Raw genomic sequence first — 25,575 nt, 5'->3', positions numbered from 1 at the left:
TGACAGCAAGTAACATGTGTGACAGCAAGTAACATGTGTGACAGCAAGTAACATGTGTGACAGCAAGTAACATGTGTGACAGCAAGAATCATGTGTGACAGCAAGTAACATGTGTGACAGCAAGTAACATGTGTGACAGCAAGTAACATGTGTGACAGCAAGTAACATGTGTGACAGCAAGAATCATGTGTGACAGCAAGTAACATGTGTGACAGCAAGTAACATGTGTGACAGCAAGTAACATGTGTGACAGCAAGTAACATGTGTGACAGCAAGAATCATGTGTGACAGCAAGTAACATGTGTGACAGCAAGTAACATGTGTGACAGCAAGTAACATGTGTGACAGCAAGTAACATGTGTGACAGCAAGAATCATGTGTGACAGCAAGTAACATGTGTGATAGCAAGTAACATGTGTGACAGAATGCAATTTTAAGAAGAAACAAATACATCAGAGTATATACACTACGAGGTGTGTATTACGTAAATGTGTATATACACCGAGAGGGTGTATCTGTGTATATACAACGAGTGAGGTGTGTTTCTCAGTGCATAAACTAATAGTAATTTATGTAAGTTTCTGTTTTAGTGATTAAATTATTTCTGACCTGTGGTGTGTAGGTGACATGCAGTCGCTAGGCTTCAAACCTAACCAATTAAAACTATTTTCTGTCTCAGTATTGACAGTTGTCTGTGTTAATGTACTGGACAACACTGGTCATGTTGAACAACATATAACAACACAGGAGATGAAAGTCAGACACATGTGCAACATCTGGGTATCTTTACTGTAGACATCCATAAACTTTATTAATACAAATTCAAGGTCATAATCTGAAGACAGTAGAACTGTATACAAAAAATGAGGTAATTAGTCCCTCAGTCTTCAAGAACACCGTTGACCTTACCATAGTTGTACTACTACTATTACCACTATTACTACTACAACCACTATTATTACTACTAGATAAGATAAGATATCGTTCGGATTTTTAACCCTGGAGGGTTAGCCACCCAGGATAACCCAAGAAAGTCAATGCGTCATCGAGGACTGTCTAACTTATTTCCATTGGGGTCCTCAATCTTGTCCCCCAGGATGCCACCCACACCAGTCGACTAATACCCAGGTACTTATTTTCTGCTAGGTGAACAGGACAACAGGTGTAAGGAAACGTGTCGAAATATTTCCACTCGCCGGGAATCGAACCCGGGCCCTCCGTGTGTGAAGCGGGAGCTTTAGCCACCAGGCCACCGGTCACCAACTACTGTTACTACTACTACTACTACCACCACTACTATTACTACTAATACTACCACTACTACTACTACTACAACTACTACTATTACTACTACTACTACTACCACCACCACTACTACAATTAATACTACTACTACTGCTATTACTACAACTACTATTACTACTACTACTACTACTACTACTATTATTATTATTACTACTTCTACTACCACTATACTACTATTAGTACTATTACTACTATTACTACTACCACTATACTACTATTAGTACTATTACCAATACTGCTACCACTATACGACTATTAGTACTATTACTACTATTACTACTACCACTATACTACTATTAGTACTATTACTACTACTACTACTACTATCCTCTCGCAGTTCGCCAACTGACTCCCGCCACTGCTTCTGTAACACACACATCCAAGTCATCAGTCATCCTCACGAGACAGGCACACAGAAGCCCGCGGCTTCTTCCGAAAGGAAAAGGTCACGATGTTCCAAGGACTCAACCCAGGACCCGGATTTGGATATGGGCGCAATTCTGGCGAAGAAACTGCGAGACCTGGACTCTTGGGATGGCGAAGCAAGCGAAACCAGATGAATGGTTCAGAGAACCGACACGTTGACAAATTAGACACATGTGCAACTCTTGGGTATCTTTATTGAGGAAACGTTTCGCCACACAGTGGCTTCATCAATCCATACAAAGGAGAATCTTGAAGAACAGGAGGAGAATGAGGTAATCAGTCCCTCAACCTTGAGTCGATGTGGTCAGTCCATCAATCTTGAATAGAATACAGCATATGTGCGGAGAAGTAGCTAATAAACCGTAGGCAGGAGAGGTGCAGCAGTCACAGGTGGTGTCACATTTGTTCAATGTGGAAGTCGGTCGTGCACAAGGGTTAGGCAAGCGAAGAATTCCACATTGAACAAATGTGACACCACCGACGACTGCTGCACCTCTCCTGCCTACGGTATATAAGCTACTTCTCCGCACATATGCTGTATTCTATTCAAGATTGATGGACTGACCACATCGACTCAAGGTTGAGGGACTGATTACCTCATTCTCCTCCTGTTCTTCAAGATTCTCCTTTGTATGGACTGATGAAGCCACTGTGTGGGGAAACGTTTTCTCAATAAAGATACCCAAGAGTTGCACATGTGTCTAATTTATCATGCGAAACCAGCCGGGCCAATTTAGGCTGGGGTGATAGGCCTCCTACTGCAGGGTTCAGTATGGGAAGAGGTCGTAAACCCGACAAGCTGATACACTGCAGTAGTCTCCTACGTTTAGTATGAAAGTGTCAATTTGAAAAGCCAAATCTAAAGGTGGGCCACATATTGTAATTTTTTGTATAGTTCATGAATAATAACAATGATATTTTGTAACTGTTGACACTGTGCAGTCTGGAACCTACATAAAAGCGAATTCATAATTTCATGTGAGGGCCGCATCCATTTCCTTAAAGGGCCAAATGCGGCCCTCGGGCCACAGGTCGGGGTCCCCCGCAGTATACAGACTGGAAGCCTTGATGGAGGCAAAGTTGTGTCTGGAGACTAAGCTGTTTTGTGTTCTTATGTTGGGTACAACACCCATGATGGACCAGTATGTTGGTACGACACCCATGATGGACCAGTATGTTGAGTACGACATCCATGATGGACCAGTATGTTGAGTACGACACCCATGATGGACCAGTATGTTGGTACGACACCCATGATGGACCAGTATGTTGAGTACGACATCCATGATGGACCAGTATGTTGAGTACGACACCCATGATGGACCAGTATGTTGAGTACGACATCCATGATGGACCAGTATGTTGAGTACGACACCCATGATGGACCAGTATGTTGGTACGACACCCATGATGGACCAGTATGTTGGGTACGACACCCATGATGGACCAGTATGTTGGTACAACACCCATGATGGACCAGTATGTTGGTACGACACCCATGATGGACCAGTATGTTGGTACGACACCCATGATGGACCAGTATGTTGGTACGACACCCATGATGGACCAGTATGTTGGGTACAACACCCATGATGGACCAGTATGTTGGTACGACACCCATGATGGACCAGTATGTTGGTACGACACCCATGATGGACCAGTATGTTGGTACGACACCCATGATGGACCAGTATGTTGGTACGACACCCATGATGGACCAGTATTTTGGTACGACACCCATGATGGACCAGTATGTTGGGTACGACACCCATGATGGACCAGTATGTTGAGTACGACATCCATGATAAGAACATAAGAACATAAGAACGAAGGAACACTGCAGAAGGCCTACTGGCCCATGCGAGGCAGGTCCAAGTCTCCTACCGGCTTAAGCCAATGCACCCAACCTAGTCAGGTCAGGTCACATTGACTTAAGGGAGGAACACGGCAACCGACCTGGTAGCACAAGCTATCAGGTCTAACTCACACCCACCCACATCCACTCATGTATTTATCCAACCTATTTTTAAAGCTACACAACGTTCTGGCCTCTATAACGGTACCTGGGAGTTTGTTCCACTCATCCACAACTCTATTACCAAACCAGTACTTTCCTATATCCTTCCTGAATCTGAATTTTTCCAACTTAAAACCATTGCTGCGAGTCCTGTCTAGGCTAGATATTTTCAGCACACTATTTACATCCCCTTTATTTATTCCTGTCTTCCATTTATACACCTCAATCATATCCCCCCTAATTCTACGTCTTTCTAGAGAGTGCAGATTCAGGGCCCTTAGTCTATCCTCATAGGGAAGGTTTCTGATACATGGGATCAACTTTGTCATCCTCCTTTGTACATTTTCCAGAGAATTTATATCCATTCTGTAATAAGGTGACCAAAACTGTGCAGCATAATCTAAATGAGGCCTAACCAAGGATGTATAGAGTTGAAGAACAACCTGAGGACTCCTATTATTTATGCTTCTTGATATGAAGCCAAGGATTCTATTAGCTTTATTGCGAACACTTATGCACTTATGATGGACCAGTATTTTGAGTACGACACCCATGATGGACCAGTATGTTGAGTACGACATCCATGATGGACCAGTATGTTGAGTACGACACCCATGATGGACCAGTATGTTGGTACGACATCCATAATGGACCAGCATGTTGAGTACAACACCCATGATGGACCAACATGTTGAGTACGACACCCATGATGGACCAGTATGTTGAGTACGACACCCATGATGGACCAGTATGTTGAGTACAACACCCATGATGGACCAGTATGTTGAGTACGACACCCATGATGGACCAGTATGTTGAGTACGACACCCATGATAGACCAGTATGTTGAGTACGACACCCATGATGGACCAGTATGTTGAGTACGACACCCATGATGGACCAGTATGTTGAGTACGACACCCATGATGGACCAGTATGTTGAGTACGACACCCATGATGGACCAGTATGTTGAGTACGACACCCATGATGGACCAGCATGTTGAGTACGACACCCATGGTGGACCAGTATGTTGAGTACGACACCCATGGTGGACCAGTATGTTGAGTACGACACCCATGATGGACCAGTATGTTGAGTACGACACCCATGGTGGACCAGTATGTTGAGTACGACACCCATGGTGGACCAGTATGTTGAGTACAACACCCATGATGGACCAGCATGTTGTGTACGACACCCATGATGGACCAGAAAGTTGAGTACGACACGCATGATGGACCAGAATGTTGAGTACGACACCCATGAAGGACCAGAAAGTTGAGTACGACACCCATGATGGACCAGCATGTTGAGTACGACACCCATGATGGACCAGAAAGTTGAGTACGACACCCATGATGGACCAGCATGTTGAGTACGACACCCATGATGGACCAGAAAGTTGAGTACGACATCCATGATGGACCAGCATGTTGAGTACGACACCCATGATGGACCAGCATGTTGAGTACGACACCCATGATGGACCAGTATGTTGGTACGACATCCATGATGGACCAGCATGTTGAGTACAACACCCATGATGGACCAGTATGTTGGTACGACATCCATGATGGACCAGAAAGTTGAGTACAACACCCATGATGGACCAGCATGTTGAGTACAACACCCATGATAGACCAGCATGTTGAATACAACACCCATGATGGACCATGATGGACCAGAATGTTGAGTACAACACCCATGATGGACCAGCATGTTGAGTACAACACCAATGATGGACCAGAATGTTGAGTACAACACCCATGATGGACCAGTATGTTGAGTACAACACCCATGATGGACCAGCATATTGAGTACAACACCCATGATGGACCAGAATGTTGAGTACAACACCCATGATGGACCAGCATGTTGAGTACAACACCCATGATGGACCAGAATGTTGAGTACAACACCCATGATGGACCAGAATGTTGAGTACGACACCCATGATGGACCAGCACGTTGAGTACAACACCCATGATGGACCAGCACGTTGAGTACAACACCCATGATGGACCAGCATGTTGAGTACAACACCCATGATGGACCAGAATGTTGAGTACAACATCCATGATGGATCAGCATGTTGAGTACGACACCCATGATGGACCAATATGTTGGTACGACGCCCACGATGGACCAGAATGTTGGGTATGACACCCATGATGGACCAGCATGTTGGTACGACATGATGGACCAGCATGTTGGTACGACACCCATGATGAACCAGCATGTTGAGTACGACACCCATGATGGACCAGTATGTTGGTACGACACCCATGATGGACCAGAATGTTGGGTTTGAAACCCATGATGGACCAGTATCTTCAGTATGGGTTGCGAACCCAGAAACAATCAAATAAAGCTAGGTGGTTGACTGACCACTTGGGTGCTGCTATGGTTGTTACCTGGCAGTACCCTGGTAACCCATGATGGACCAGTATGTTGAGTACGACACCCATGGTAAACCAGTATGTTGGGTACATCACCCATGATGGACCAGTATGTTGGGTACAACACCCATCACGGGTCGGGGGATTACGAAGTTTAGAGATGAAAGCAGAAGCCATGAATGATCCCTGTACAAACACAACTACATGCCTCTTATTCAGACAGTGACTCACCTGGTAGAAGTGTAGACAATACGACGAAGATATTCTTCTGAGCGATGTGACATAGGCAGAGTTGTAAGACCAATAACAGTGTTCATCCCATAAGCCTAAGTCCACACATACTACTTGCTGGCCAACTTCCACACTCCCTTCCATGTTGGCGCTGTATGTGTTGCGAGGATGTGTGACAACACTATGCCACTTTGATCAGTAAGACAAATGCGCAACGGTTAGGTATCTTTATTTCGAAACGTTTTGATTACACAGTAGGCTTCTGCAGTCGAATACAGAGAAGGCAGCAGAAGGATTAGAGGTGTAAAGACGATGTGATCAGTTCATCGTAAATTTGAGGAGGTCAGTCCCTCAGCCTGGAGAAGAGTTTTGCTCTATAGTCTTGAATAACGATACCTAACTGCTGCACATGTCTTATTTATCAACTTGTCGGTATTGTGTACCATTATCATATTCAAGTCATGACACGTGTTGGACATGTCACCTGGTTGTGTTGCACCAGCAACACAACCATGGTTGTGCACTAACAACACAAACATGGTTGTGCACCAGCAACACAAACATAGAAGCACTCACTGCCTCATCTCCACTCCTCACGTCCACTTCATTTAATTTTTCTAAAACACCTCAATTCTCTATCTTATTGCGTCACACTTTAATAAATCTTCTGAACACTTTCTTTTTCCATCATGGAATGCCCTATTTATAAAAAAAGTATAAGGTACCACTAGTAAGAACCTCAGTATTCTCTGGAGAAAGAGCCTAGATCCAGGTGAAATACCGGAGGCCTTAAAGAGTGCAGACATAGCTCCTTTACATAAGGGAGGTAGTAGAGAACTAGCTAAAAATTACAGACCAGTAGCTCTAACTTCTCACATCATAAAAATCTTCGAAAGAGTGATGAGACGGCAGGTTACAAATTTCATGGACCAGCACAACCAACATAACCCGAACCAGCATGGTTCTAGAGCAGGACGATTATGTCTGTCACAGCTGCTGAACCATTATGACAAAATTACGGGGGCACCGGAAGACGACCAAAATGCACATGTGATTTACACAGATTTTGTAAAGGCGTTTGACAAATGTGATCATGGAGTCATTGCACAGAAAATGAGGGTCATAGGCATTACGGGGAAGGTAGGCAGATGGATTTTTGGGTTCGTAACACACATAACACAAACATTAGTAGTAAAAAGAGCAAAATCCAGAATCAGCGAGATAAAAGCTGAGTGCCCCAAGGCACTGTCCTGGCACCTCTGCTGTTTCTCATCCTCATAGCAGACATAGATATAAACACCCATCATAGTTTTGTGTCATACTTTGCAGATGACACTAAAATAAGCATGAAAGTCACTACGGTAGAAGACATTGAAAAATTACAGTAACATATTAGCAGTGTTTTCCAGTGGACAGCGGAGAACAACACGACGTTCAGTGGTGATAAGTTCCAACTGCTTAGGTATGGAAAGAATGAAAAACTCAAAAGGAATACAGTATACAAAACTCAAAGAGGATCGTCAAACAGAATGAAAGGAACAAGTGAAAGACTTGGGAATAATTATGTCAGCTGACCGTTCTTTCAAAGAACACAATAAGACAAAGGTCACGACAGCCAGGAGGATGACGGGGTGGGTATTGAGTACTTTCAAAACAAGGGAAATAGTGCCAATGGTGACACTTTTCAAATCGCTAGTGCTCCCTCTTTTGGAATATTGCTCAGTATTGATGGCTCACATTCAAGGCAGGAGAAATATTAGAGCTGGAACAAATACAGAGATCGTTTACGGCTCACACTGAGCCAATAAAGCATTAAATTACTGGGAACGCCTTTAAGTCTTGAACATGTACTCACTGGAGCGGAGGAGAGAGAGATACATGATAATATATACCTGGAAAATACTCGAGGGCTTGGTCCCAAATCTGCACACTGCCATAACAACATACTGGAGTGAGAAATAAGGGGGGAAGTGTAAAATAAACCCAGTGAGGAGCAGGGGTGCGGTGGGGACAATAAGGGAACACTGTATCAACATCCGGGGTCCCAGACTATTCAACATCTTACCAGAAGCTATCACAAACACTGCTGGAACAAGTGTTGAAGCCTTCAAGAGGAAACTGGACAAGTATCTTCACCAGGTGCCAGATCAACCAAGTTGTGAGGGATATGCGGGCCAATGGGCCTCCAGCAGCAACAGCCTAGTTGATTAGGCAGGCACCAGGCGAGCCTGGCCCATGGCCGGGCCCCGGGAGTAGAAAGACTCTAGAAACGCATCAAAGATATATCAAAGGTAAGGTATACAGAAAGCACGAAAAACACTGAAATTAACTGTTTCTTACACATTATAAACATTTCCAACAATGTTTTATTCTTTAGGAACAATTAATGTGGTCATAGAAAAGCAGTGTTGAGGTTTATAGCTGAAGCATTACTCCCACAACCTTCCAGCAGGACCACAGTCCTGCACACTCCAACAGCCTTCCAGCAGGACCACAGTCCTACACACTCCCACAACCTTCCAGCAGGACCACAGTCCTACACACTCCCACAACCTTCCAGCAGGACCACAGTCCTGCACACTCCCACAACCTTCCAGCAGGACCACAGTCCTGCACACTCCCACAACCTTCCAGCTGGACAACAGTCCTACACACTCCCACAACCTTCCAGCAGGACCACAGTCCTACACACTCCCACAACCTTCCAGCAGGACCACAGTCCTGCACACTCCCACAACCTTCCAGCAGGACCACAGTCCTGCACACTCCCACAACCTTCCAGCAGGACCACAGTCCTGCACACTCCCACAACCTTCCAGCAGGACCACAGTCCTACACACTCCCACAACCTTCCAGCAGGACCACAGTCCTACACACTCCCACAACCTTCCAGCAGGACCACAGTCCTGCACACTCCCACAACCTTCCAGCAGGACCACAGTCCTACACACTCCCACAACCTTCCAGCAGGACCACAGTCCTACACACTCCCACAACCTTCCAGCAGGACCACAGTCCTGCACACTCCCACAACCTTCCAGCAGGACCACAGTCCTGCACACTCCCACAACCTTCCAGCAGGACCACAGTCCTACACACTCCCACAACCTTCCAGCAGGACCACAGTCCTGCACACTCCCACAACCTTCCAGCAGGACCACAGTCCTGCACACTCCCACAACCTTCCAGCAGGACCACAGTCCTGCACACTCCCACAACCTTCCAGCAGGACCACAGTCCTACACACTCCCACAACCTTCCAGCAGGACCACAGTCCTACACACTCCCACAACCTTCAAGCAGGACCACAGTCCTACACACTCCCACAACCTTCCAGCAGGACCACAGTCCTGCACACTCCCACAACCTTCCAGCAGGACCACAGTCCTACACACTCCCACAACCTTCCAGCAGGACCACAGTCCTGCACACTCCCACAACCTTCCAGCAGGACCACAGTCCTACACACTCCCACAACCTTCCAGCAGGACGACAGTCCTGCACACTCCCACAACCTTCCAGCAGGACCACAGTCCTGCACACTCCCACAACCTTCCAGCAGGACCACAGTCCTACACACTCCCACAACCTTCCAGCAGGACCACAGTCCTATACACTCCCACGACTTACAGCAGGACCACAGTCCTACACACTCCCACAACCTTCCAGCAGGACCACAGTCCTACACACTCCCACAACCTTCCAGCAGGACCACAGTCCTGCACACTCCCACAACCTTCCAGCAGGACCACAGTCCTACACACTCCCACAACCTTCCAGCAGGACCACAGTCCTACACACTCCCACAACCTTCCAGCAGGACCACAGTCCTACACACTCCCACAACCTTCCAGCAGGACCACAGTCCTACACACTCCCACAACCTTCCAGAAGGACCACAGTCCTGCACACTCCCACAACCTTCCAGCAGGACCACAGTCCTACACACTCCCACAACCTTCCAGCAGGACCACAGTCTTACACACTCCCACAACCTTCCAGCAGGACCACAGTCCTACACACTCCCACAACCTTCCAGCAGGACCACAGTCCTACACACTCCCACAACCTTCCAGCAGGACCACAGTCCTGCACACTCCCACAACCTTCCAGCAGGACCACAATCCTACGCACTCCCACAACCTTCCAGCAGGACCACAATCCTACACACTCCCACAACCTTCCAGCAGGACCACAACTCTGCACACTTACACAGCCTTCCAGCAGGACAACAATCCTGCACACTCCCACAACCTTCCAGCAGGACCACAGTCCTGCACACTCCCACAACCTTCCAGCAGGACCACAGTCCTGCACACTCCCACAACCTTCCAGCAGGACCACAATCCTGCACACTCCCACAACCTTCCAGCAGGACCACAACCCTGCACACTCCCACAATCTTCCAGCAGGACCACAACTCTGCACACTTACACAGCCTTCCAGCAGGACCACAACCTTCCAGCAGGACCACAACCCTGCACACTCCCACAACCTTCCAGCAGGACCACAACCCTGCACACTCCCACAACCTTCCAGCAGGACCACAACCCTGCACACTCCCACAACCTTCCAGCAGGACCACAACCCTACACACTCCCACAACCTTCCAGCAAGAGCACAACCCTGCACACTCTCGCAATCTTCCAGCAGGACCACAACCCTGCACCCTCCCACAATCTTCCAGCAGGACCACAACCCTGCACACTCCCACAACCTTCCAGCAGAACCACAACCCTGCACACTCACACAACCTTCCAGCAAGGGCACAACCCTGCACATTCACACAACTTTCCAGCAGAACCACAACTGTCCACAATCTAGGTTCATAGCAAAACCATTCCATATATCCGAATATTTTCAGTGTTTTAGGAGAAGATCCTTCGATAGAGTGTAGTGTGTTCTGTTCCTTGCGCCAGTGAGCACATGAGACGGAGTGGGTGTGCACCAGCAGCGAGGAGAGCACCGTACTACCTCTGAGTAGTGGAGCTACCAAACAAGGTGGCTGGTGTAGAGTGTCGCACCAGTACTTCAGTCACCTGGTAATTTCCGTGTGTCAGCTGTCAATGATTGACCCACTCAGACATCACACAGCGTCATTACCCACCCACCCCCACCACGCCCACGCACGCGCCCGTCCGGGCATCATGCCAAACCACGTGACTCAATAGAATAATGAGGATTGAGACCTTACACATGTTACCCGAGAAACTAATGAAATACGGAAGACAACCTCAGGGAAGGGGAGAGACGGAGCACACCAGGTTACCTGTGATGTCTTTCTGGGGTCAATGCGCCCCCATGGCCATGTCCCAGACTAAGAATCCTGTATGATCAGCCAGGTTGGTGGCGGCAGTTGCAAGCAGTTCCGGCAGATCAGGAGTTGAATTAAACAATTGTGAAGGTTCCTCTTGAAGGCAGCCAGGGGCTGTCATCTCTTAGTGTGCTCGTCTACACCTGTATTGCAGTGGAAATATTTTACACCATCTGTCAGCCTTGTTGTGATGAATGGTTTGAAAAACCGACAAGTTGAAGATTGAGACACTTATGCAGCATATGGGAATCTTTATTCAGGAAACGTTTCGCCACACAGTGGCTTCATCAGTCCAATACAAAGAGGAAGGCGTAAGGAGAGGAGGAGAATGAGGTAATCAGTCCCTCAACCTGGAGTCGATGTGTTCAGTCCATCAATCTTGTAGAATGTACAGCATAGGGCCGTAGACGTGGCTTATATACTGTAGTGAGGTGACGTGAAGCAGATGGAGGCGGGGTCATAGTGGTACCATCCACTAGTCGAAGTAGGTCTTCGTCCAAAGGTTGAACAAGTGTTGAAGAATTCTTTGTAACAAGACCCCATGATGCTGCCGTGTCTGACAGTTGTGATGAATGGTTTGAAAAACCGACAAGTTGAAGATTGAGACACTTATGCAGCATATGGGAATCTTTATTCAGGAAACGTTTCGCCACACAGTGGCTTCATCAGTCCAATACAAAGAGGAAGGCGTAAGGAGAGGAGGAGAATGAGGTAATCAGTCCCTCAACCTGGAGTCGATGTGTTCAGTCCATCAATCTTGTAGAATGTACAGCATAGGGCCGTAGACGTGGCTTATATACTGTAGTGAGGTGACGTGAAGCAGATGGAGGCGGGGTCATAGTGGTACCATCCACTAGTCGAAGTAGGTCTTCGTCCAAAGGTTGAACAAGTGTTGAAGAATTCTTTGTAACAAGACCCCATGATGCTGCCGTGTCTGACAGTTGTGATGAATGGTTTGAAAAACCGACAAGTTGAAGATTGAGACACTTATGCAGCATATGGGAATCTTTATTCAGGAAACGTTTCGCCACACAGTGGCTTCATCAGTCCAATACAAAGAGGAAGGCGTAAGGAGAGGAGGAGAATGAGGTAATCAGTCCCTCAACCTGGAGTCGATGTGTTCAGTCCATCAATCTTGTAGAATGTACAGCATAGGGCCGTAGACGTGGCTTATATACTGTAGTGAGGTGACGTGAAGCAGATGGAGGCGGGGTCATAGTGGTACCATCCACTAGTCGAAGTAGGTCTTCGTCCAAAGGTTGAACAAGTGTTGAAGAATTCTTTGTAACAAGACCCCATGATGCTGCCGTGTCTGACAGTTGTGATGAATGGTTTGAAAAACCGACAAGTTGAAGATTGAGACACTTATGCAGCATATGGGAATCTTTATTCAGGAAACGTTTCGCCACACAGTGGCTTCATCAGTCCAATACAAAGAGGAAGGCGTAAGGAGAGGAGGAGAATGAGGTAATCAGTCCCTCAACCTGGAGTCGATGTGTTCAGTCCATCAATCTTGTAGAATGTACAGCATAGGGCCGTAGACGTGGCTTATATACTGTAGTGAGGTGACGTGAAGCAGATGGAGGCGGGGTCATAGTGGTACCATCCACTAGTCGAAGTAGGTCTTCGTCCAAAGGTTGAACAAGTGTTGAAGAATTCTTTGTAACAAGACCCCATGATGCTGCCGTGTCTGACAGTTGTGATGAATGGTTTGAAAAACCGACAAGTTGAAGATTGAGACACTTATGCAGCATATGGGAATCTTTATTCAGGAAACGTTTCGCCACACAGTGGCGAAACGTTTCCTGAATAAAGATTCCCATATGCTGCATAAGTGTCTCAATCTTCAACTTGTCGGTTTTTCAAACCATTCATCACAACTGTCAGACACGGCAGCATCATGGGGTCTTGTTACAAAGAATTCTTCAACACTTGTTCAACCTTTGGACGAAGACCTACTTCGACTAGTGGATGGTACCACTATGACCCCGCCTCCATCTGCTTCACGTCACCTCACTACAGTATATAAGCCACGTCTACGGCCCTATGCTGTACATTCTACAAGATTGATGGACTGAACACATCGACTCCAGGTTGAGGGACTGATTACCTCATTCTCCTCCTCTCCTTACGCCTTCCTCTTTGTATTGGACTGATGAAGCCACTGTGTGGCGAAACGTTTCCTGAATAAAGATTCCCATATGCTGCATAAGTGTCTCAATCTTCAATCTGTCAGCCTCTTGTTCTCGTGAACACGATTGATTCCGGGAAGCAAATTTAGAGCCCCACTTGTCAGAAACCCCGAGGTTGCTGTTACGGGTTGCCAGTGCCAGACAGAGGGTCATACAACGAGATGGAGAGAGCCCTATTCTAACGCCTAAAAAGAAATTTTTGTTCGCTTTTCAAACTTGGATACAATAGAAGTGTGTTGCCGCCCTGTTCAATGTGACAGTTACACAGAGTGAAGGAAAGCTATGCTTCCCTCCCATGTTCCATCACACAGTATGTGTGACGTACCTGCCTGGACTCTACCTGAATGGCATTCCGGGGATCACCGTCCCCGCGGCCCGGTCCATGACCAGGCCTCCTGGTGGATCAGGGCCTGATCAACGAGGCTGTTACTGCTGGCCGCATGTAATATAACGTATGAACCACAGCCCGGCTGATCCGGCACTGATTTTATGTATCTGTCCAGCTCCCTCTTGAAGACAACCAGGGGTCTATTGGCAATGCCCCTTATGGCTGGTGGGAGGCGCCATTAGTGTACTAATGGCGCCTCAACTTTTCACTGGGGCTATGTTGCATCGCCTGCCAAGTCTTTTGCTTTCGTAGGGAGTGATTTCTGTGTGCAGATTTGGGACCAGTCCCTCCAGGATCTTCCAGGTGTAGATGATGATATATCTTTCTCGCCTGTGCTCCAGTGAGTACAAGCCAATGCTTTCAGGCGTTCCCAGTGGTTAAGGTGTTTGATGGAACTTATATATGCAGTAAAGGTTCTCTGTACATTCTCTAGATCTGCAATTTCACCTGCCTTGAATGGGGATGTTAATGTACAGCAGTATTCCAGCCTAGAGAGAACAAGTGATTTAAAAAGGATCATCATTGGCTTGGCATCTCTTGTCTTGAATGTTCTCATTATCCATCCTATCAGTTTGCTCGCAGATGTGATAGTGGCATTGTTGTGGTCCTTGAAGGTGAGGTCTTCAGACATTACCACACCCATGTTCCATTACACAGTATGGGTTACATACATACATACATACATATGTATCTACACATACACACATATACCACTTGTTCCATGGGTACAATAATATTATATATATATATATATATATATATATATATATATATATATATATATATATATATATATATATATATATTTGTAACCATGAACGAGTGTTATTGATCAATAACAACACTGCGCTAGCCAAGGATTCGAACCCATGTTGTACCGGCCTGCTTCATGGTAAGCGAGAACCATATGACGCTTTAATTAAACCACAGGACCACCCAACCCTACAAGAATGGCGCAGCCAGCCGCCATCGGAGGGCATACGGAGGTGTGGAAGCTTCTAAGCTAATTTCATTCTCATCCCTGTTTGGTGAACTAGCCTCACGAGCAGTATTTATATATTATTGTAACCATGAACGAGTGGTATTGATCAATAACAACACTGCGCTAGTCAAGGATTCGAACCCATGTTGTACAACATGTTGGGTGGTCATGTGGTTCTCGCTTACCATGAGGCAGGCCAGTACAACATGGGTTCGAACCCTTGGTTAGCGCAGTGTTGTTATATATATATATATATATATATATATATATATATATATATATATATATATATATATATATATATATATATATATATATATATATATATATATATGGGCTAGTAACCCCTTCTACTGTAGACATTTACTAAAAAAGAGAAGAAGAAAAACTTTATAAAACTGGGATACTTGAATGTGCGTGGATGTAGTGCGGATGGCAAGAAACAGATGATTGCTGATGTTATGAATGAAAAGAAGTTGGATGTCCTGGCCCTAAGCGAAACAAAGCTGAAGGGGGTAGGGGAGTTTCGGTGGGGGGAAATAAATGGGATTAAATCTGGAGTATCTGAGAGAGTTAGAGCAAAGGAAGGGGTAGCAGTAATATTGAAGGATCAGTTATGGAAGGAGAAAAGAGAATATGAATGTGTAAATTCAAGAATTATGTGGATTAAAGTAAAGGTTGGATGCGAAAAGTGGGTCATAATAAGTGTGTATGCACCTGGAGAAGAGAGGAATGTAGAGGAGAGAGAGAGATTTTGGGAGATAAGTGAATGTATAGGAGCCTTTGAACCAAGTGAGAGAGTAATTGTGGTAGGGGATCTGAATGCTAAAGTAGGAGAAACTTTTAGAGAGGGTGTGGTAGGTAAGTTTGGGGTGCCAGGTGTAAATGATAATGGGAGCCCTTTGATTGAACTTTGTATAGAAAGGAGTTTAGTTATAGGTAATACATATTTTAAGAAAAAGAGGATAAATAAGTATACAAGATATGATGTAGGGCGAAATGACAGTAGTTTGTTGGAATATGTATTGGTAGATAAAAGACTGTTGAGTAGACTTCAGGATGTACATGTTTATAGAGGGGCCACAGATATATCAGATCACTTTCTAGTTGTAGCTACACTGAGAGTAAAAGGTAGATGGGATACAAGGAGAATAGAAGCATCAGGGAAGAGAGAGGTGAAGGTTTATAAACTAAAAGAGGAGGCAGTTAGGGAAAGATATAAACAGCTATTGGAGGATAGATGGGCTAATGAGAGCATAGGCAATGGGGTCGAAGAGGTATGGGGTAGGTTTAAAAATGTAGTGTTAGAGTGTTCAGCAGAAGTTTGTGGTTACAGGAAAGTGGGTGCGGGAGGGAAGAGGAGCGATTGGTGGAATGATGATGTAAAGAGAGTAGTAAGGGAGAAAAAGTTAGCATATGAGAAGTTTTTACAAAGTAGAAGTGATGCAAGGAGGGAAGAGTATATGGAGAAAAAGAGAGAGGTTAAGAGAGTGGTGAAGCAATGTAAAAAGAGAGCAAATGAGAGAGTGGGTGAGATGTTATCAACAAATTTTGTTGTAAACAAGAAAAGTTTTGGAGTGAGATTAACAAGTTAAGGAAGCCTAGAGAACAAATAGATTTGTCAGTAAAAAATAGGAGAGGAGAGTTATTAAATGGAGGAATAGCATCTTGTAGGAGTGAGGAAGAGCCAGTTGTGAGTGTGGGGAAAGTTCGTGAGGCAGAAGGTAAAATGAATGGGGGTAAGGCAGCCGGGATTGATGGGATAAAGATAGAAATGTTAAAAGCAGGTGGGGATATAGTTTTGGAGTGGTTGGTGCAATTATTTAATAAATGTATGTAAGAGGGTAAGGTACCTAGGGATTGGCAGAGAGCATGCATAGTTCCTTTGTATAAAGGCAAAGGGGACAAAAGAGAGTGCAAAAATTATAGGGGGATAAGTCTGTTGAGTATACCTGGTAAAGTGTATGGTAGAGTTATTATTGAAAGAATTAAGAGTAAGACAGAGAACAGGATAGCAGATGAACAAGGAGGCTTTAGGAAAGGTAGGGGGTGTGTGGACCAGGTGTTTACAGTGAAACATATAAGTGAACAGTATTTAGATAAGGCTGAAGAGGTCTTTGTGGCATTTATGGATTTGGAAAAGGCGTATGACAGGGTGGATAAGGGGGCAATGTGGCAGATGTTGCAGGTGTATGGTGTAGGAGGTAGGTTACTGAAAGCAGTGAAGAGTTTTTACAAGGATAGTGAGGCTCAAGTTAGAGTATGTAGGAAAGAGGGAAATTATTTCCCAGTAAAAGTAGGCCTTAGACAAGGATGTGTGATGTCACCGTGGTTGTTTAATATATTTATAGATGGGGTTGTAAGAGAAGTAAATGCGAGGGTCTTGGCAAGAGGCGTGGAGTTAAAAGATAATCACACATAAAGTGGGAGTTGTCACAGTTGCTCTTTGCTGATGACACTGTGCTCTTGGAAGATTCTGAAGAGAAGCTGCAGAGATTGGTGGATGAATTTGGTAGGGTGTGCAAAAGAAGAAAATTAAAAGTGAATACAGGAAAGAGCAAGGTAATGAGGATAACAAAAAGATTAGGTGATGAAAGATTGGATATCAGATTGGAGGGAGAGAGTATGAAGGAGGTGAATGTATTCAGATATTTGGGAGTGGACGTGTCAGCGGATGGGTCTATGAAAGATGAGGTGAATCATAGAATTGATGAGGGGAAAAGGGTGAGTGGTGCACTTAGGAGTCTGTGGAGACAAAGAACTTTGTCCTTGGAGGCAAAGAGGGGAATGTATGAGAGTATAGTTTTACCAACGCTCTTATATGGGTGTGAAGCATGGGTGATGAATGTTGCAGCGAGGAGAAGGCTGGAGGCAGTGGAGATGTCATGTCTGAGGGCAATGTGTGGTGTGAATATAATGCAGAGAATTCGTAGTTTGGAAGTTAGGAGGAGGTGCGGGATTACCAAAACTGTTGTCCAGAGGGCTGAGGAAGGGTTGTTGAGGTGGTTCGGACATGCAGAGAGAATGGAGCGAAACACAGTGACTTCAAGAGTGTATCAGTCTGTAGTGGAAGGAAGGCGGGATAGGGGTCGGCCTAGGAAAGGTTGGAGGGAGGGGGTAAACGAAGTTTTGTGTGCGAGGGGCTTGGACTTCCAGCAGGCATGCGTGAGCGTGTTTGATAGGAGTGAATGGAGACAAATGGTTTTTAATACTTGACGTGCTGTTGGAGTGTGAGCAAAGTAACATTTATGAAGGGATTCAGGGAAACCGGCAGGCCGGACTTGAGTCCTGGAGATGGGAAGTACAGTGCCTGCACTCTGAAGGAGGGGTGTTAATGTTGCAGTTTAAAAACTGTAGTGTAAAGCACCCTTCTGGCAAGACAGTGATGGAGTGAATGATGGTGAAAGTTTTTCTTTTTCGGGCCACCCTGCCTTGGTGGGAATCGGCCAATGTGATAATAAAAAAAAAATATATATATATATTTATTTATTTATATGTATATGTATGAGTTTGTTGTATAATGTGTCAGGATGTCTTTGCCCTTCTCAGATTTTCATAACTTTGCCTTTGCTAGGGTTAAATTGCAATAGCTAGTTGTCAGACCAATGAAAAAATTATTCTGCATGTACAGATCCACTTGGATTTTTTCATGGTTTGCTCCTGTTTGTATTCTCATTATTGGCTTCACATCATCTGTGGACAGGGACGACACCGGCTCGATTTCCTTTGTCATGTTGTTCACACAAGAAACAATATTGGTGAAATTAATGATGCTTGCGGAACACTCACTCACACATTCCGACACCTTTATGACAGTAACTCCTTGTGGTCTTCCCGTTAAGTATCCCTTGATCCACTGTAGTGGCTTCCCTGAGTAAAAGTAGGACGTGTGAGGGAGGTGAGGGAAGTCAGGAGGTGAGGCAAGACAGTGAATGGAGATTATAAGAACAGAACACACAGACCCGGACACTAGAACAGTGCCAACCTTCACTATCACACATAAACAGTATTACACCCACCCACACCCACCCACCACCAAGTTTCACACCCACCCACCACCCAGTATCACACACACACCCACCATCCAGTATCACACCCATTCACCACTCAGTATCACACCCAGCCACCCAGTATCACACCACCCGTCCAGTATCACACCCACCCGCCCAGTATCACACGAACCCACCCACCACTCAGTATCACACCCACCCACCCACCCAGTATCACACCACCTGCCCAGTATCACACCCACCCGCCCAGTATCAACACGAACCCACCCACCACCCAGTATCACACCCACCCAGTATCACTCCCATTCACCACCCAGTATCACTCCCATTCACCACCCAGTATCACACCCCACCCACCCAGTATCACACCCACTCACCCAGTATCACACCCACCCACTCAGTATAACACCCACCCACCCACTCAGTATCACAAGACCCACCCAGTATCACACTCACCCACCCAGTATCACACCTACCCACCCAGTATCACAACACCCACCCAGTATCACACCCACACATCCAGTATCACACCCATCCACTCAGTATCACACCCACCCTCCCAGTATCGCACCCACCCACTCAGTATCACAAGACCCACCCAGTATCACACCCATCCATCCAGTATCACACCCACCCACCCAGTATCACACCTACCCACCCAGTATCACAACACCCACCCAGTATCACACCCACCCTCCCAGTATCGCACCCACCCGCCCAGTATCAACACGAACCCACCCACCACCCAGTATCACACCCACCCAGTATCACTCCCATTCACCACCCAGTATCACTCCCATTCACCACCCAGTATCACTCCCATTCACCACCCAGTATCACACCCCACCCACCCAGTATCACACCCACTCACCCAGTATCACACCCACCCACTCAGTATAACACCCACCCACCCACTCAGTATCACAAGACCCACCCAGTATCACACTCACCCACCCAGTATCACACCTACCCACCCAGTATCACAACACCCACCCAGTATCACACCCACACATCCAGTATCACACCCATCCACTCAGTATCACACCCACCCTCCCAGTATCGCACCCACCCATTCAGTATCACAAGACCCACCCAGTATCACACCCATCCATCCAGTATCACACCCACCCACCCAGTATCACACCTACCCACCCAGTATCACAACACCCACCCAGTATCACACCCACCCTCCCAGTATCGCACCCACCCACTCACTATCACACCCACCCACTCAGCATCACACCCACCCAGTATCACATCCACCCACCCAGTATCACAACACCCACCCAGTATCACACCCACCTGCCCAGTATCACACTTACCCACCCAGTATCACAACACCCACCCAGTGTCATACCCATCCACCCAGTATCACACCCACCCACCCAGTATCACACTCATCCCCTCAGCATCACACACACCCACCCAGTATCACACCCACCCACCCAGTATCACACCCACTCACCCAGTATCACAACACCCACTCACCCAGTATCACACCCACCCACCCAATATAACACCCACTCACCCAGTATCACAACACCCACTCACCCAGTATCACACCCACCCACCCAGTATCACACCCACCCACCCAGTATCACACCCACCCACCCAGTATCACACCCACCCACCCATCTGTGTTATCTGCTGATTGTTTCTATGAGTCATGGCGCCCGCGCCCCGGCCTCACAACAAACCTCTTTAATTTAATACAAAATACAACGACAAAACGATATATTAAACCAAATTCATGGAAGTAAAGTGTATACTGAATATACTATAACCAATACTGTATACCTATATTTAGTATACTGAATAAATATTCTAAATATTCATATGCTGAATATAAGTTCACTGAATACAAGTATACTGTGTGTATACTGCATGTATACTAGGTGGCCACTTTATCAGGTACATCTCTACATTTGCTCGTTGATGTAAACATCTGTTAAGTTAATTACATGGCAGCTCCTCAGCGCCTCAAAGCATGTTGACATTGTCAGGAAATTCAGTTGTTGGTCAGACCAAAACATCAGAATGAGGAAGAAATGTGATCTAAGTGACTTTGAATGATGATTGTTGGTGGGAGACAGACGGGTGGTCTGAGTATCTCAGAAACTGATGATCTCCTGGGATTTTCACACACGACTGTCTCTAGAGTTTACAGAGAATGATGTGATAAGCACAAAACATCCAGTGAGCGACAGCTCTATGGGCGACAATGTCTTGATAATGAGAGAGGTCAGAGGAGAATGATCAGACTGGTTCAAGCTGACAGGAAGGTGACAGTAACTCAAATAACCACGTGTGTACTATATTTAATGTAGACAGTAACTCAAAGAACCACGTGTGTACTATATTTAATGTAGACAGTAACTCAAAGAACCACGTGTGTACTATATTTAATGTAGACAGTAACTCAAATAACCACGTGTGTACGATATTTAATGTAGACAGTAACTCAAATAACCACGTGTGTACTATATTTCATGTAGACAGTAACTCAAAGAACCACGTGTGTACGATATTTAATGTAGACAGTAACTCAAATAACCACGTGTGTACGATATTTAATGTAGACAGTAACTCAAATAACCACGTGTGTACTATATTTCATGTAGACAGTAACTCAAAGAACCACGTGTGTACGATATTTAATGTAGACAGTAACTCAAATAACCACGTGTGTACTATATTTCATGTAGACAGTAACTCAAAGAACCACGTGTGTACGATATTTAATGTAGACAGTAACTCAAATAACCACGTGTGTACTATATTTCATGTAGACAGTAACTCAAAGAACCACGTGTGTACGATATTTAATGTAGACAGTAACTCAAATAACCACGTGTGTACTATATTTCATGTAGACAGTAACTCAAAGAACCACGTGTGTACTATATTTCATATAGACAAAGTATATCGAATGAAGGCATAATGAATGTATAGTGAATGTAAGTATACTGAGTACAAGTATACTGATACTGACTACAAGGAGAAACTTACAAGATTTACCTGCTCTTGAGACCAAAAAAAAGGCCAGCAATTCTACCAGAGTGCAAAACATCTAACAGGTTTCCACTTCCCACTAAGGAAAGTGTTGGAATTTCTACCTTTGGTACATACCTTTACCTTTGAAGAGTTTCGAGAGTTTACCTACTCTCTGAGCCTGGCCATGGGCCAAGCTAGTCTGGTGCTTGCCTGATCAACTAGGCTGTTGCTGCTGGAGGCCAGCTGCCCCACATATCCATCACAGCCTGGTTAATCTGGCGCCTGGTCTGTCCACCTTCCAGAACTCTGACGCCAGACGATCCTCATTTACGTATCTACTGACTGCTTCATTAAAACTACTCGTTGTGGCCCGCAAGCCATCATAACCTGACTGATCTGATAAAGGGCTGGTAGAAGTCTAATTTCCTCTCGGCATCTTTGGTAGCAGGTTGAATAGTGTTGAACCACGGATGTTGACACAGTGTTCTCTTATTGTGGTCACAGCGCACCTGCTTTTCGCTGGGTTTATTCTACAATTCCTCCCCACATCCTACTTCCACACTGGACAAATGTGACACCACCTACGACTGCTGCCCCTCACCTGTCTACGGTTTATAAGCTGCTTCTCCGCTCATATGCCGTATTCTATTCAAGATTGATGGACTGACCACATCGACTCAAGGCTGAGGGACTGATTACCTCATTCTCCTCCTGTTCTTCAAGTTTCTCCTTTGTATGGACTGATGAAGCCACTGTGTGGCGAAACGTTTCCTCAATAAAGATACCCAAGAGTTGCACATGTGTCTAATTCAACAACAGTTTCTTACTGAAGGCTTCTACACTTGTCCCAGCAGTGTTTGTGATATCTTCTGGTAAGATGTTGAATAGTCTGGGACCCCGGATGTTGATACAGTGTTCCCTTATTGTCCCCACCGCACCCCTGCTTCTCACTGGGTTTATTTTACTCTTCCTCCCATATCTCTCACTCCAGTATGTTATTATGGCAGTGTGCAGATTTAGGACCAGGCCCTAGAGTACTTTCCAGGTATATATTATCATGTATCACTCTCTCCACTCCAATGAGTACAGGTTCAAGACTTGCAGGCGTTCCCAGTAATTTAGGTGTTTTCCCGGTTCAGTGTGAGCCGTAAACGATCTCTGTATTTGTTCCAGCTCTGATATTTCACCTGCTTTGAACGGGGCCGTCAGCACTGAGCAATATTCTAAGTGAGGGAGCACTAGCGATTTGAAGAGTGTCACTATCGGCACTTTTCCCCTTGTTTAGAAAGTTCTCAATATCCACCCCGTCATCCTCCTGGCTGTCGTGACCTTTGTCTTATTGTGTTCTTCGAAAGAACGGTCAGCTGACATAATTATTCCCAAGTCTTTCACGTGCTCCTTTCGTTCTATTTGGTGACACTCTTGAGTGTCACTCTTGGTTACAGATACTTCGTAAAATCTAAATCTAATCCTCCACTGGCACTATTACTTCCTCGGCACCCTTACTCCTTTCATTGGCCTCCTTACTCTCTATTGGCACCCTTACTCCCTTTACTGGCACCCTTAATCTCTTTGTTGGCACCCATGCTCCCTTTACTGGCACACATAATCCCTTTCTTGACTGCCCACTTCGACCTCTTCCAGACTGTGTTGTCTGGCACTCACACCTTGACCTATCCTTGGCACTAATACATTATCTCAGCATATTCTTAGGAGGTGAGACTGTGGCACTGTCCTTCCTTCCCACCCAGGCACCCACCAGTCCTACGCACCAGCACTAGGATAGTGCCACCTGTTGTTTGTACTCCCACCACCTACTTTAAGCACTCGCGAAGTAGGTGGTATAATATACACCAGTGTATATTATAGTATGAGACACTAATCATTTACAATCTGTTCTATGACCTGTATGAGTGTCATCCATCGAGACACAGCCAGGCCAACATCAGTCAAGTTTTGCAGTGAGGCAGGAAAAACAGGATACTCCGTTTAAGAACGAGAGACGCTTGTACAACGTTTGGGAATCTTTATTGTGGAAACGTTTCGCCAGCCAGTGGCTTCATCAGTCCAATACAGAGAAGAACGGTGGAAGATGTGGAGGAGTGTGAGGTAATCAGTCCTTCAGCCCGGAGTCGTGTTCATTCCATCAGTCTTGAGGAAATTACTTTTCTCAAGATTAATGATGGACTGAACACATCGACTACAAGCTGAGGGACTGATTACCTCACACTCCTCCTCGTCTTCCACCGTTCCTCTCTATATTTTATCGATGAGGTCACTGACTGGCGAAACGTTTCCTCAATAAAGATTCCCAAATACCGCACAAGCGTCCCATTCTTCAACTTCTCGGGTTTCTAAACTATTTACATGAAGATGCACAGTTACAACGATGATGACTACATATTGCCCCGAGGAGCGAGTTTATCAGGCAGTGACCCTCGTCCTGAGACGTGATCATACCGTCACAACGACAGTAGCTGATGAATATAGAGATAGACAGTATCACAACCTATGTGATACGTCAAGGTATCTTATTAATGAAAATGAGATACCAGACATATTAAGCGAATATCCTAAATTCGCTTGCTTCAGACAAGATAATTACAGATATAAATGCAGATGTACTCTTGTTACCCCCTTTTGAGGCCTAGTTTTTAGGCCATGTTGTGCAGAACCTCCACACAACTTTCCCTGCTTACATGTCTACCTGGAGTCTACCTGGAGGGTATTCCGGGGATTAACGCCCCCGTGGCCCGATCCACGACCAGGCCTCCCAGTGGATCAGGGCCTGATTAACCAAGGTGTTATTGTTGGCCACACGTAATCCAACGTACGAGCTACAGCCCAGTTGATCCGGCACCTACTTTAAGTATCTGTCCAGCTCCCTCTTGAAGGCAGCCAGGGGCCTATTAGTAATTCCCCTTATACATGGTGGGATGCTACTGAACAGTCTTGGGCCCCGGACACTTATGGTGTTTTCTCTTTGTGTACCAATGGCGCCCCTACCTTTCATTGAGGGTATTTTGCATCGCCTGCCCTGTCTTTTACTTTTGTAGGGAGTGATTTCTGTGTGCAGATTCGTGACCATTCCTTCTACACAAGCTACAGAACACTACCAAAATCCTTGGAAATGTGCTCCCCAGAGAGAGAGAGACAGACAGACAAACAGAGAGTGAGAGACAGAGCATGAGACTGGCAGCCATCAGCACAGGATGTCACCATCTAAACGACATCGCTCCATTAGGGAGTATTCATTCCCTGAATGACTCGAGTTTAGAAGAGGTTGTGGTAATATCAGAGTATCAGAGTATTACA

The 25,575-nt window shown here is 45.7% G+C and overlaps 1 protein-coding gene across 7 annotated transcripts in view; it reads right to left on the bottom strand.

The window, feature by feature from the left end:
- Positions 1–25,575, bottom strand: part of CdGAPr (GTPase-activating protein CdGAPr) — a 1,516,021-nt gene that overhangs the window by 241,683 nt on the left and 1,248,763 nt on the right. The gene's annotated exons all lie outside the window — the stretch shown is intronic.

This window comes from Cherax quadricarinatus, chromosome 8 (genome assembly GCF_038502225.1).
Source record: "Cherax quadricarinatus isolate ZL_2023a chromosome 8, ASM3850222v1, whole genome shotgun sequence".
Lineage (NCBI taxonomy): Eukaryota > Metazoa > Arthropoda > Malacostraca > Decapoda > Parastacidae > Cherax > Cherax quadricarinatus.
Note: the sequence above shows the minus strand (reverse complement) of the source record. Positions and strands in the feature narration are given on the sequence as shown.